Below are 13,131 nucleotides of genomic sequence, written 5' to 3' on the forward strand. Positions count from 1 at the left end.
AAATTTGTGTAATTTTATTTTTCCGTAATTGTACAAAGCCAAGAAAATTATGTGTAGTTCCGTGAAAAGAAAACATGCCAATTTTTCACAAGAAGACACATTTCTTAATGGCAGATTACATTGTGGTTGTTTGCAGTGTTCCAGTGCTCTAATTTGGCTGCAAATAGCATCGCAATTGCACAATGTAGTATAATGGTGTAAATGTTGGTATTTTACGTAACAAACTTAGTGCCAAATTCCTGAAATTATGTGAATTACGCCTGCAGAATTGACACTTTTGCCCAGGCAGGCATCAGACTACAGAGCATGTAATCAATAGCATCAAATAGGGCAGCCAGGTCAAGAAGTGAAAACAGCAATTTATTGTGATGAACATATATGGAGCTTGAAGTTGTTTTGTTAAAATGTATTTATTCATTTTGCAGCATGACAAAACAAATAAAGACATAATATGTACTTTGCATAGTGAAATCGGTATCATTAACTACATACATACATACGTATATACGAGTTCATCAATAAAATGCAGATACAATATTTAAAATAGAAATCAAAGTGATGTAAAATACAATTATATGTGGGCACATTACAGAAGATTAAAACTTAAAACATTAAAAGCATCCTAGCAAAGAAGAACTAACACCAACCTCCCACACCTTACTAAGGCAACATATAATGGGTAGTCAACCAGTTTGGCTTTAAACAATTTAGCAGAAGTTCAAACACATCTATGTAAAAGCCCCAAACCTCTATTTTCCTTAGTAAGTTTAAGTTGATTATAGCATATTCTGGGGCTTATTCCAAATACACTTTGAAACAATTTTATCAAGACCAGAAAATACGTATCAGTTTAATTAACAGGATGCTTTGAAATCAAGTACAATACCTGTAATAAAATAATGACTTCCACCAACTTAGGAAAATGGTATACCACTTTCAATTGTGTTTCTAACTTTTTGGAATCATTCCACAGTTTTTAGTTACAGTTACCTTAAAATATTTAGGAATTTAGTTTTCCAAAACTTTAGTGACTTGACACCAGAAAACACCAGAGTTCTGTATTATATCTGGAGTACGGTATACATTTAATTGGAAACATTAAGTGGTTGTATTCATTAATAAGGTATACCCAGAGATTTCGAATTTGTCAATAATTTGTAAGCGTTTGGCAAAGTAACCAGAGGTTCGTCAACAAAGAGTAAAACATCTGTGTATGCTAACATTTTAAGTTACATTCACAATACTGATGGCTTTGATTGTATTGGAGCTATGAATTAAACATAATAAAGGCTGTACTACTAATAAAAATAAAAGTGAGGATAAGAGACACCATTGTCCAAGACCTGTAAAAGGTCTAAAAGAGTCTGAAATAAAACCAATAACTATGTTGTTTGTAGTAGGTTCTGCATATAAGGCTCTATTCATATGTGAAAAAGAAGTGACAAAAAGAAAAGTGCATAGGCTTAAACCAAAATTTCCAGTGAAGGCTATCAAACATTTTTAGCAGCTCGTGCTAAAAACAAAAGTGGAGTGTTATGATGTTTGGAATTAGATAGGACAGATTGTTCTTGTATTATGACAATAATATGCCTTTCATGAAAACCCTTTCGATCATGATATATCTTAGAAGGCATAACTTTAAAGAGTCTATTAGCTAATACTTTTGCATACATTTTACAATCCTGATTTAAAAGATATAGGTTTATAATTTGTTACCGATAGATGATCTTTTTCTGCCTTAAGACTGACAGCTATTAATGATTCCTTAAATGAACTCTGTACAGATATATTGCTCTGAAATTATTCATGCAACGGTAATAAATATTTGATAGAACTCAGAAGGAATACCATCTGGAACTGGACAAGCAAAATATGTTTTTGAGATTAAAAGAAAAGAAGCAAATTGCCCGGGCTTGACACCCATGTAGAAGGGAGCAGGCTTTGGAGCTCCGACCCCAGGCTCCCGTATCTGGCATTATCCTGAGCCCCTGGGATAGCGAAGAAATCAGCGGCTGCCCTTTCAGGGAAGTAGCCGGTGCGAAGAGGCCCGATGATGTAAGGCGTGCTGGCGGAAACAGTAGTTGATGAGGCAGATACATTCCAGCGGGGCGGAGTGCAAAATGGCGCCCGGGATGTGACTCGTGGATCGTGATGCTGCTAATTCGCAGGAAGAGAGAAGCGATGAGATGAGAGTCCTTGCACAATGGGGGAAAACGGCAGAAGGAGGGGAGATTGGCGGACCCCCCAACATCGAGCTCAGCAGAATTGTACCATGGCCAGGTGAGAAGTGCAGCGTGTAACAGCCCCAGGCCGCGATAATGAGTGCCTGCGTCCACGAGACAAAGACGGAGTGGCCTTGATGTCCGCTGCACACCCGGCTGGCACCCCCCTAATTGACAGAGGCCTGGTATGATTACAGGGCACTGGGGCACTCCCTGGAACTGTTAAGCAGTCTGCCCAGATTCGCAATGGGAGACCGAATCAGGGTAAGACAGTGACATTGAGGGACGCGTGCGTAGGCGCATCAGGAGGAATCCATGCCCCGGGTAAACGGATTGGTGCAGATCAATACTAGCGGAGAGGTCTAGTTGCTAGACGGTGACCTCTAGGACTACAATTGCACTGTGTGGCGGCTCGCTGGCCTGCGGTGTGGCCTGGAGGAGGTGCCGATAGGCTGTGGTGGGAGTACGCAGGAGTGCGCTTTGGAGAGGCCGCACCTTCCCGCGGATTTGCGCTCGAACAGGCAAGGAACGAGGGTGGAAGAGACATTCCCTGCCTGACCAAGGTGAGAGGCGTGAACTGTTTGGAGCTGCTGGTGGCTAACAGGGACAGCCACAACCCATAGGCAACGGTCATCTCAGTAGAGGGAGAAGAACTTAGAGATTGCATACACGGCCTGCTGTATGAATGAATGGTGTGGAAGGGGCCGGTTGCCAACGAAGGGCCTCTGTTATGGACAATCGATTGCGAGACCTCCACACTTAGCCACGATACCTGCAGACATGCAACGCTACCCTGTGGGAGAGGAAACCCTAGTCCAGGTAGCAACCTAACTGCAAAATACAGTGGCAACTGAAAGAGTGAGGGGAGCCCGCGCAGGTGGACCACAAGTCTCGCAGCTTGGGGACCTGTGGTTTCATGAAATCGTTGTGCCATTTGAGAGCTTGCCCTAGGTGGGGTGCCACGGAGGAGGAGTGTCGTATATAAAGCACGGTCATTCAGGTGGACGACCACCATGGGGAAAATGGCCAAGATCAAAGGGCAAAGTACCGCGATGGCGGGGGGAGGGTGCGTCCCAACAGATGAAGATAATACTCAGAACTCGGAGAGGGATGCAGCAACTTCTAAGCTTACATTGGCAGACATCATGGAAGCTATTGCGGCGTCCCGTGAGGCACTTGAAACTAAAATAGACTCCATAGGCACCGATCTCAGTCTCCTAAAGGATGATCGCCGCCGGCTTGCAGAAAGGGTTACTGGCGTGGAGAAGGTGCTTGCGGACGGACCTCCAGAGATCGCAGAACTAAAGAAATTTCTCACTGAGGTGGCGGCATAAGATAAAGTCCTGGAGATGCGTGCAGAAGATAGTGAAGGGAGCTCTCGCCGCTATAATTTGCGCATAGTAGGGGTGCCTGAAAAGGAGGAAGGTGATGATATGGTTCCATACCTGGAGGACGGGGAACAACCTTTACAACGCAACTTTTACAACGCACTACCTTTACAACGCATTTTTTACAACGCATAATCCATTACAACGCATGACATTACAACGCATGACACTACAACGCATTTTTAAAAACTACCTTTACAATGCATTCCATTACAACGCATACTACCATTACAACGCATACCATTACAACGCATAATATTACACTACACTATCCAACACTTACCCTACTGTTGCACCCCCTGGAGTTAGAATAGTAATTTTTACCCCTATACTATCCAACACTTACCCTACTGATGCACCCCCTGGAGTTAGAATAGTAATTTTTACCCCTATACTATCCAACACTTACCCTACTGTTGCACCCCCTGGAGTTAGAATAGTAATTTTTACCCCTATACTATCCAACACTTACCCTACTGTTGCACCCCCTGGAGTTAGAATAGTAATTTTTACCCCTATACTATCCAACACTTACCCTACTGTTGCACCCCCTGGAGTTAGAATAGTAATTTTTACCCCTATTCTATCCAACACTTACCCTACTGTTGCACCCCCTGGAGTTAGAATAGTAATTTTTACCCCTATACTATCCAACACTTACCCTACTGTTGCACCCCCTGGAGTTAGAATAGTAATTTTTACCCCTATACTATCCAACACTTACCCCACTGTTGCACCCCCTGGAGTTAGAATAGTAATTTTTACCCCTATACTATCCAACACTTACCCTACTGTTGCACCCCCTGGAGTTAGAAAAGTAACTTTTACCCCTATACTATCTAATACTTACCTTAAATGTAATTTAATATTATGCGTTGTAATGGTATGCGTTGTAAAGGTAGTATGCGTTGTAATGGAAATGCGTTGTAAAGGTATTTTTTTAAAATGTGTTGTAGTGTCATGCGTTGTAATGTCATGCGTTGTAATGGATTATGCGTTGTAAAAAATGCGTTGTAAGTGTATGCGTTGTAAAAGTGTGCGTTGTAACGTCATACATCCCTGGAGGACTGGATCAAGAAAAACATGGCGCCGGATGGGCTATTGCAGTTCTATGCAATGGAAAGGGCGCATAGGGTGCAGGCCAGACTCCCCAGACCAGGAGCGTTACCGAGGCCAATCATTGCTCGCCTGCTCCATTTTCGAGACAGAGTCCATATACTCAAACAGGCTCAACATGTAAAGGACCTACAAATTGGAAATCGCAGGGTGATGGTGTTCCCGGACTTTACCAGGGAAGTGCAGAGACAAAGGTCCACATTCCTGGCAGTAAAAAAAAAACTACAGCATATGCAGCTCCCACATGCAGTGCTATTCCCTGCCAAGCTACGAATTGTTGGGCCTAAGGGGGTGCAGTTCTTCCTGATGCCGCAAGAGGCCTGGGATTGGCTGGAATCTATTCCGGAAAGGAGGTCTGGAGGCAGCTCGCCGTGGTCGACTGCAGGGGATGGTGAAAAGAGTCGGGGACAAGCAAGAGCACCGACCCTGACAGAAACTCAAGTTAAAAGGTGCAAGTTCCTCAAGGCGGTGGTGGAGCTCAGCCAACCGTGGTCCAGTTCTAGCTCAACGAGGAGTGACAGAGGCCACGGTAGACCAGAAAACTCTCCAATATTGAGCGCAGCGGAAGAATCGGAAACGGAGATGCCCATTGTGACACCCCATACCACGGACAAACTGGGCTGATCTGGAAGATCCGGAACTTTGGGGCTGCAAATTTTGGCGAACTATATCCTTTTGCAGGACACATTCCATGCAATGTAGGAGGGCAGCGACAGGCATTTTCAGAGACACACAGCTGAGGAACCGGGGGGGTCTAACGATTCTTGCATGGGGGGATCCGGGCAGAGGAGTTTCCGGGGCTGGGTGACAGCCACTACACCCACATATTCAATATAGTTAGATGGGAGGGGGATCACTTCTGCCTGTCCTGGGGAAGGAGAGATGGGTTGTTCAGTTATTTTGGGGTTGTTGACTGGGGATCAGGCGTGTCTGGGGCAAACACTTTACTAGGACTAGTACAATGGGATCTAACGTAGACTATAAGTGCATCTCCTGGAATGAGCGAGACATGTATTCTATGGCAAAGCAACAGAGGATACAAGCATTTCTGATACAAAGAGGGGTGCAAATTACATTATTACAAGAAACACATATAAACGCAAAAGTGTGGGCTGCTTTGAAACGTAGGTGGCGGGGGCAATTATTCTACACAAATTTCTCTGTGTTTGCTAGGGGAGTATTGATCTGGGTGAGCGCGGGGATCCCCTTTCAGTGCACCTGGGAATTCGTGGACCCAAATGGGAGGTATGTGGTTGTAATGGGTGGGCTAGACGGAAGGGTTATTACAATCAGCAGTATTTATGCCCGAAATACGGAGCATTTATGCTCCATATACGGAACAGGCTTCATTCCAGATGGACCTCTCTAGGTCGCTAGCGCATGGTCTAACGGGTCGGTTGTCTTGGGGGGAGACTACAATAGTGTTGAGGATGTAGTTCTCACCCCCCTCTCCACGACTCACCTGCTCACAGAATAGCAAGGGCCAGAAGAGAATGGCAGCAGCACTGGGGATTGATAGACTCTTGGAGGACACAACACCCCGGGGAACGGGACTATTCATTCTTCTCCCCTATGCATGATCTGCACATTCGGCTTGACGCTGTTTTATGTTCTCCCGATGTTCATGGGCATGTGCAGAATAGCAAATACTTGGCACATACGGTATCAGATCACAATGCCTTGCTGGTCGATCTCAGCTGGGCCAGGATTAGGACGAACATCCCCACATGGCACCTTAAATCTGAGGCACTGGGGGACCAGGTGTTCCAGCCCGAGATCCACACAGCCATAGAGCAATACTTTGTGGAGAATGCAGGTACAGCCTCCAATAGGGGTCAATGTATTTCTGAGGCGGTAGGAGGGAGGAGGACCCTTCTATGGGATACCTTAAATGCAGAGCAACGGTTGAGGCAGGTTGAACGTGTCAGGCCTGGGAATGAAGAAAAGCAGGGGGAAATCATAGAAGCCAGAGAGAAGGTGGGAGGGCACTTAGAGACACTGCGTTGTTTTGACAACAAGAACTATATGAACTATATGAAAAGGGCACATGCGGAGAGAGAAAAGCCTGGGGCTCTGTTGGCCTGGCTTGCCAATCCGGCCAAGAGGGGGTCCGTTTTTTTAGAGCTGAGGGATGACCAAGGGGGACCCGCTATTGCCATCAGGATATTAATCAGTAGTTCCGTAACTACTATACAGCACTGTATAAGAGTAATGCCTTCCCTACAGCTGCAGACCTTGACAAATACCTAGAAGGTGTTGACTTGCCGACAATTTGTGAGGAAGAAGCAGAAGCCTTGGAGAGGGAGCTAGAGCTGCGCGAAGTTCGGGGTGCTGTTAAGGCCATGGCTAGAAATAAAACGCCAGGTACTGATGGATTTCCCATAGAATTCTATGTTATGTACTCAGATGTGTTGGGTCCCCGACTGGTAGCGCTATATAACCAGGCAAAACAAGAGGGGAAGCTGCCGGGGACCACTAGGGAGGCCTTGATTGTCCCGTTGTTGAAGCCAGGAAAGGAGGCACACGACAAGACTGCTTATAGACCTCTGTCAATGCTTAATCTTGACTATAAGGTCTTGAGCAGGATACTGGCCACACGACTCTGACCGCATATGACAAATCTCATACATAGGGATGAGGCTGGGTTCATACCGGCACGGAATACGGCCACGAATGTGAGGAGATTATTACGGGTGCTAGGAGCTGACTCCTACTGCAAAGAGGAAGCGACTATTTTTACGCTAAATATTGAAAAAGCGTTCAATAGCCTCGAGTGGCCGTATTTATTTAGATTGATGCAGGAGTTTGGATTAGGTCAAGAATTCGGAGCATGGACAGCCCTATTATATAGAGACTCTACGGCCCGGGTTAGAACAGGGAAGATCATCTCAAACAAATACAGTGTAGAGAGAGGAACACGACTGGGGCGCCCGCTGTCTCCTCCATTATTCGCAATGGCCATGGAGCCACTGTCCGCTAAGGCCAGAACTGGACACTGGTTTCTTGGGTTGGAGGTGGAGGGACATATTCATTATATAGCCTTATATGCCGATGATTTAATTCTGTTCCTAAGAAACATGGAAGCAGAACTAGAGGGGGCTAAAGGACTGCTGCTAGCGCTGGGCCTCAAAGTGAATTGGAGAACATCTAGCTTGTTCTTACTAAGCAGGGACGGGAGAAACCCCAGACGATAGAGAGGATCGAATGGGAAGGGAGATGCATTCAGTACCCAGGGGTGCAAATATACCACAATAGAGTGGATCTGCTGGAGGGCAGGCAGGACGGCTTTGTTAAAGATGGTGACACTCCCAAGACTGCTTTATGTTTTTGGAGTTCTACCAATATGGATCCCAGCGTACAGGTTTAAACAGCTCCGTACTATGTGGGGAGCGGAAAGGCAAGGGTAGCGCTGATGACCTTAATGAGGCCTAAGGAGGAATGGGACTGGCAGTACCAGATTTCGAATACTATTACATTGCAGCCCAACTGCAATGGCTAACGCAATGGGTGGCCAGCCAACTTTGGGGAACAGCATAGCAGGGGGATGGTTGCCCTGCTTCAGATCTCCTATCCAGAATAGTGTTGAGATTACCTGTGCCAGAGATAGAACTGTCTGCGAAAGCACACGTGGTCCGCAAATGCTGGGCCAGAAGGTCACAGAGGGCTAAAGTTGGGACACCCTTATGCGCCGGAGATACCATTAATGTATTGTATGGCGCTGTCTCACAGGGCGGATTGGAGGAGACTAGGAGCATGGGAAGAAGCTGGAATGCTCACTATAGGGCAATTATATCAAGACAGCATGTTATTACCATTTGATGACTTCAGCGAGCAAAACGGGATACCGGGGGGTGATTTCCTGTTCATGCGGCTTTAACTGCTCAAATACGTTAACACTGGGGGGGCTGGTTTAACTGAACCTGTATTAGATGAAGGCTGCCAATATGTGGTAACGGTGGCGGGGACATTTAAGGCGGTCACCTGCCTATATAGAAGGCTGAGTCGTGCAACCCTCCTCCCACTCACTGAACTACAACAGAAATGGGAAGAGGACTTAGGGGAACCTATGGGGGATAAGGCATGGGAGGAGGTAACAGAAAGAGTCAGCAAGGTCACCAGAAATGCCCGATTCCAGTTGGTTCATTTTTATGTATTTCATAGGGCGTACCTTACACCAGGGCACATTAATAAGTACTTCAACACGGACACGGCAGCATGCCCCCATTGTGGAGAGGCGGGGTGGAGTTCCTACACATGTTCTGGAGTTGCCTGGAAATAGGGAATTACTGGAAGGAAGTGACTGAAATCCTAGCGGAAATTACTGAGAAAGAAGTAGCCTTAACAGCAGGTTACTGTCTGATGCACAGATTTCCACATACCTCTAAGAACAAAGTCACCAGCAAATTTCAAGACCTGGGTTTGGTGTTAGCAAAGCGAGACATTACAAGCCATTGGAAAGCAAGGGGAGGACCTAGCATAAGCAGGTGGCGCAGAGAGTTTATGAGATGGGCAGGTTGTGAGGGGACGATCTGCTTACAAAATGCTAGACATACGGTGAGTGAGAAGGTGTTAGAGGCAGCGAGGGTGTGGGAAGCTTTAACGATGCAATTAAAGCTGCTCAATGATATCTCGGAAAAGGGGGAACGTGAATAGCCACTGATGGATGGTTGCTCAGCGGTAGGACACACCATGAGTGGAGGTGAGAGACGGAAGGGAAGTATACCCCCAACAGAAGCCATACCAGGAGCTTGGGGATCAATAGGACTAGATAGCTGTGACACATGACACGCCTGGGGGGGTGGCGTGTGGGCCTGGGGGGTTGGACAGTCTTGGGGGGTGGTAGAAGGGGGGATGAAGTATTCACTGTGCTATTTCTTGACATGTGCTTAGCAAACACCTAATGCTGAAGCTTCTAAGAACAATATTTAAGAGATTGGGCACTAGCATAGCAAAAACGACATGTACAGATATGCCAAAAGAAAACATATGGTTACTAGCTCAGCAGAGTGTATGCTAATGGTGCAATGTGACATGTCTTCTAAATGCCTAATAAGGTTTGTTTACAAACAAAAAAAGAAGCAAATTGCTCCTTAGCTCACTTCAGTCAACAATAATTATATATCCTTATATCGGGCAAGAGTAGTTGGTATTAGTCCTTTAATTAGTACCTATAAAATACACAAAACAGTTTAAAGAATGAAAAAAGGGAGAAAGAAATAGCTAGAGTAATGTCTAATTTATTGCAGCAATACTTGTAAAATATGTGAAATGGGCCCCATCTCAATGTTATCAGTATCAAACATTTAAAACTTTTACATTAACAACAAGACAAGTTAAGACAAGAAAAAATAATAAAAGATATGAGAGCAGAAATTCTGATCCTCATAGAACAATTTAAAAAGGAGAAGAATTAGTTGTGTTTCGGAAGAAGGTCTCTTTGTGCTCAAAGTCAACATTTCATTCCTATTTAAGCATTTTTCCAGGACAAAACATGGTGTGGGTCACAATTGCAAGAAATTGGGTTTTTTGATTGGGGCGAGGGTTATGTGGAAGCCCCACTCAAGCAACACAAACAATCCTTGTCAGGGTGAACCACAAAAGTCACTAACTTAACCTGTGTCTATCCCATGGGAGCTTGGCACAAAGCAGTCTTGCTTAACTTAGAGGGAAAGTGTAAAGTATCGATGCAGCACATAAACAGTAATAAAGTGAAAACAGAACACAAGAAAAATCCCAAACCACCTTAGAAAAATACAGTACATTTTAATAAATAAAAGTATGCTAGAACAACAAAAATCCAATCAGTAGAACCAGAGATATTTAATTTGAAAGGTTTAGGTAGATATAGCGCCTGAAACCAAAAGGCGCCACTTTTGGTCATCTGGTCATACTTGACCTGGGGAATGTCACAAATTCAGGCTGGTCATTATGGAGCACGGGCCAAATACAGGGACTAGGTAAGTCGCGCACAAGCCCAACAACACAGTCATTCGTCACTGGCAGAGGCACAAACGATTAGGACAACAAAATGGCAATTTTCTAAAAGTGGCGTTTTCAGGATTGTTACTTAAAATCCAACTTTACCATTAAAGGGGATTTAAATTACAGTTCATTTGAGTCTAAACATGATATTACTACCTGCTTCCAATCAAAGTTTAGCTTGTATTAAATGTAATAATATAACCCAGTGTTATCCAATGGCAGAGGTAGGCCTTGAAGTAGTAAAAAACTAATTTAGATGTTTTTCATTTACAGGACATGTACAACGCAATCCTACATGTCTACTTTTTAAATAAAATGCACCCTAGCCTATGTGCTTCTAGGGCATACCTTAGGAGTGACATGTGTATTAAAGAGGAAGGTTTAGGCCTGGCAAGAGGTTTATTTTGCTAGGTCGAAATGGCAGTTTAAAACAGCACTATAGGCAGTAGTGGCACCCCTGAAACAAGTTTTAAAGTGCTACTTTAGTGTTTCAAGTTTTAAGTTTATTTCCGTATCATAAAAATAAATAAAAGTGCTACTTTAGTGGGTGGCATAATGAGAGCTGCAGACCCACTAGTAGCATTTAAATTTACAGGCCCTGGGTACCATGTAGTACTATACACTAGGGACTTACATGTAAATTAAATGTGCCAATCATGTGTGGGCTAGTTTTACCAAATTTTAGGGAGAGAGTACGAGCATTTTAGCACTGGTTAGCAGTGGTAAAGTGCAGAGTCCCTATTTCCAAAAAAAGAGTTCAGAAAAACACGAGTGGTGAAGTCAATAGGTTTTAGGGTGACCATGTATTGAGGGCCAAGTCCAATAACAATGGTTTAGATGAACAGTGTAGGGTAAAATGTTCAATCAAATTCTGGCAGCGGGCAATCTCGTAATGATTGTTCAATGCCAAGGTCAGGTAGCGAGCATACTTTTGAACATTGAACAAATAATGCCTGCAGATTAGCAACACTAGAAACTCATATGTGAGACAAACTTTGATGTTTTCAGTACAGGGCATACTTAGTAAACTATAAGTCCTAAAGCTTTGGGTTATTTTGCTTACCCTGTTTGGTCACTACAAGTATATGTACTCTTGGTATTAGAAGTGCCTGCTGAAATAGATAGTTATACCTGGTCCGATATGAAAATGTAATATGTCATATAATTCTCATAATTTGTGTCCTTGTGGATGATCCCTCTAGCAATCATCTGGCTCCTGGCGGTTTGTAAAGCCAGCAGTAACTCAGTGATGTAGTATGCCACCTTTGGGTAAATGAGAGCTGCCATCCTTCATAATGGAGGGCTTCATTACATTCTCATACGAGGCCAAAGGTCTATTTTTGACCAAGGGCATCTTTTGTTTGTTTGATATTAACTGAGGAGGGTTTACCCTGGGAATTTTTCCCATTCCCCTCCATTTTTTAGATTGATAAAGGTAAACACCATTGATCATTTAGTTTTGTGTTCTGAAAAATGTCTTCAACAACATATAAGACCTGAAAGGGTAAATCTTTACAAATGATTGTCTATCGAGCAATGGGTCACTGATCAAATTAAATCACCTCCTGCTATATTAGGTACATTCCCAAAATAAATTATTTATTTGGTGACATTTCTTCAAAATACCTGATTATAACTAGTTTGTGCATATAGGTTTGATAAATGAAGGATGTTTATCAATTTCAATTTTAGCATATATAAACCTACAATCCACATCATTAAACAGTTGTAAAATGTGTACATATAGTTATTTGGCAAACAACATAGCAACACAATTTTTCATTCCTATTGGTGGAAAGGAAACAATATTACCAATTATTTTTTTTTTCATTGTGCATAATAATTTTATATCTATGTTTTCTTTGAGGAAACCTTTATCGGTCTTATAGTGATCCACATAATCAATAATAATTTACCTTATAGCATGATGTCTTAAAAAATAAGGAGCCTGCCATTGTAACTGGAAAGGGGCTGCCCGACATGGAGTCAGAGGTCCCAGACGCTGAAAAACAGTGTTATTGAGCACTTTGTACACATCCATGCAACGTGTGCCAAACACCATGTGGAGTCTTGCACCCAGCAAAAAGCAGTGGACTCCAATGCTCAGTTGGCTGACCTCTTGTATGGCTACATGCAACTGCCTGGCTGACTAGTAGCAACTGTATCTGAAGCGGACCCAGCTGTTGGCCTCTGCCTGACACCCTGTGAGCTTCGAAGTGTCTCCACTACGGTCCTAGTGCACTGCAAAAGTGTACTCCTGTGGTGCATTGGGACTTAACCCCTTCAGCGCGGCGCGGATTTCCGCGCTGTGCTGAAGGTTCTGTGCGCGGGCGGGGCCATGACGGAGCGGTTCGGTCATGCGCACAGCGCAACCGACGCGCATGACGGAACCGCTCCGTCATGCTCATCGAAGGGGTTAAAGG

Source organism: Triturus cristatus, chromosome 1_2 (assembly GCF_964204655.1).
Source record: "Triturus cristatus chromosome 1_2, aTriCri1.1, whole genome shotgun sequence".
Lineage (NCBI taxonomy): Eukaryota > Metazoa > Chordata > Amphibia > Caudata > Salamandridae > Triturus > Triturus cristatus.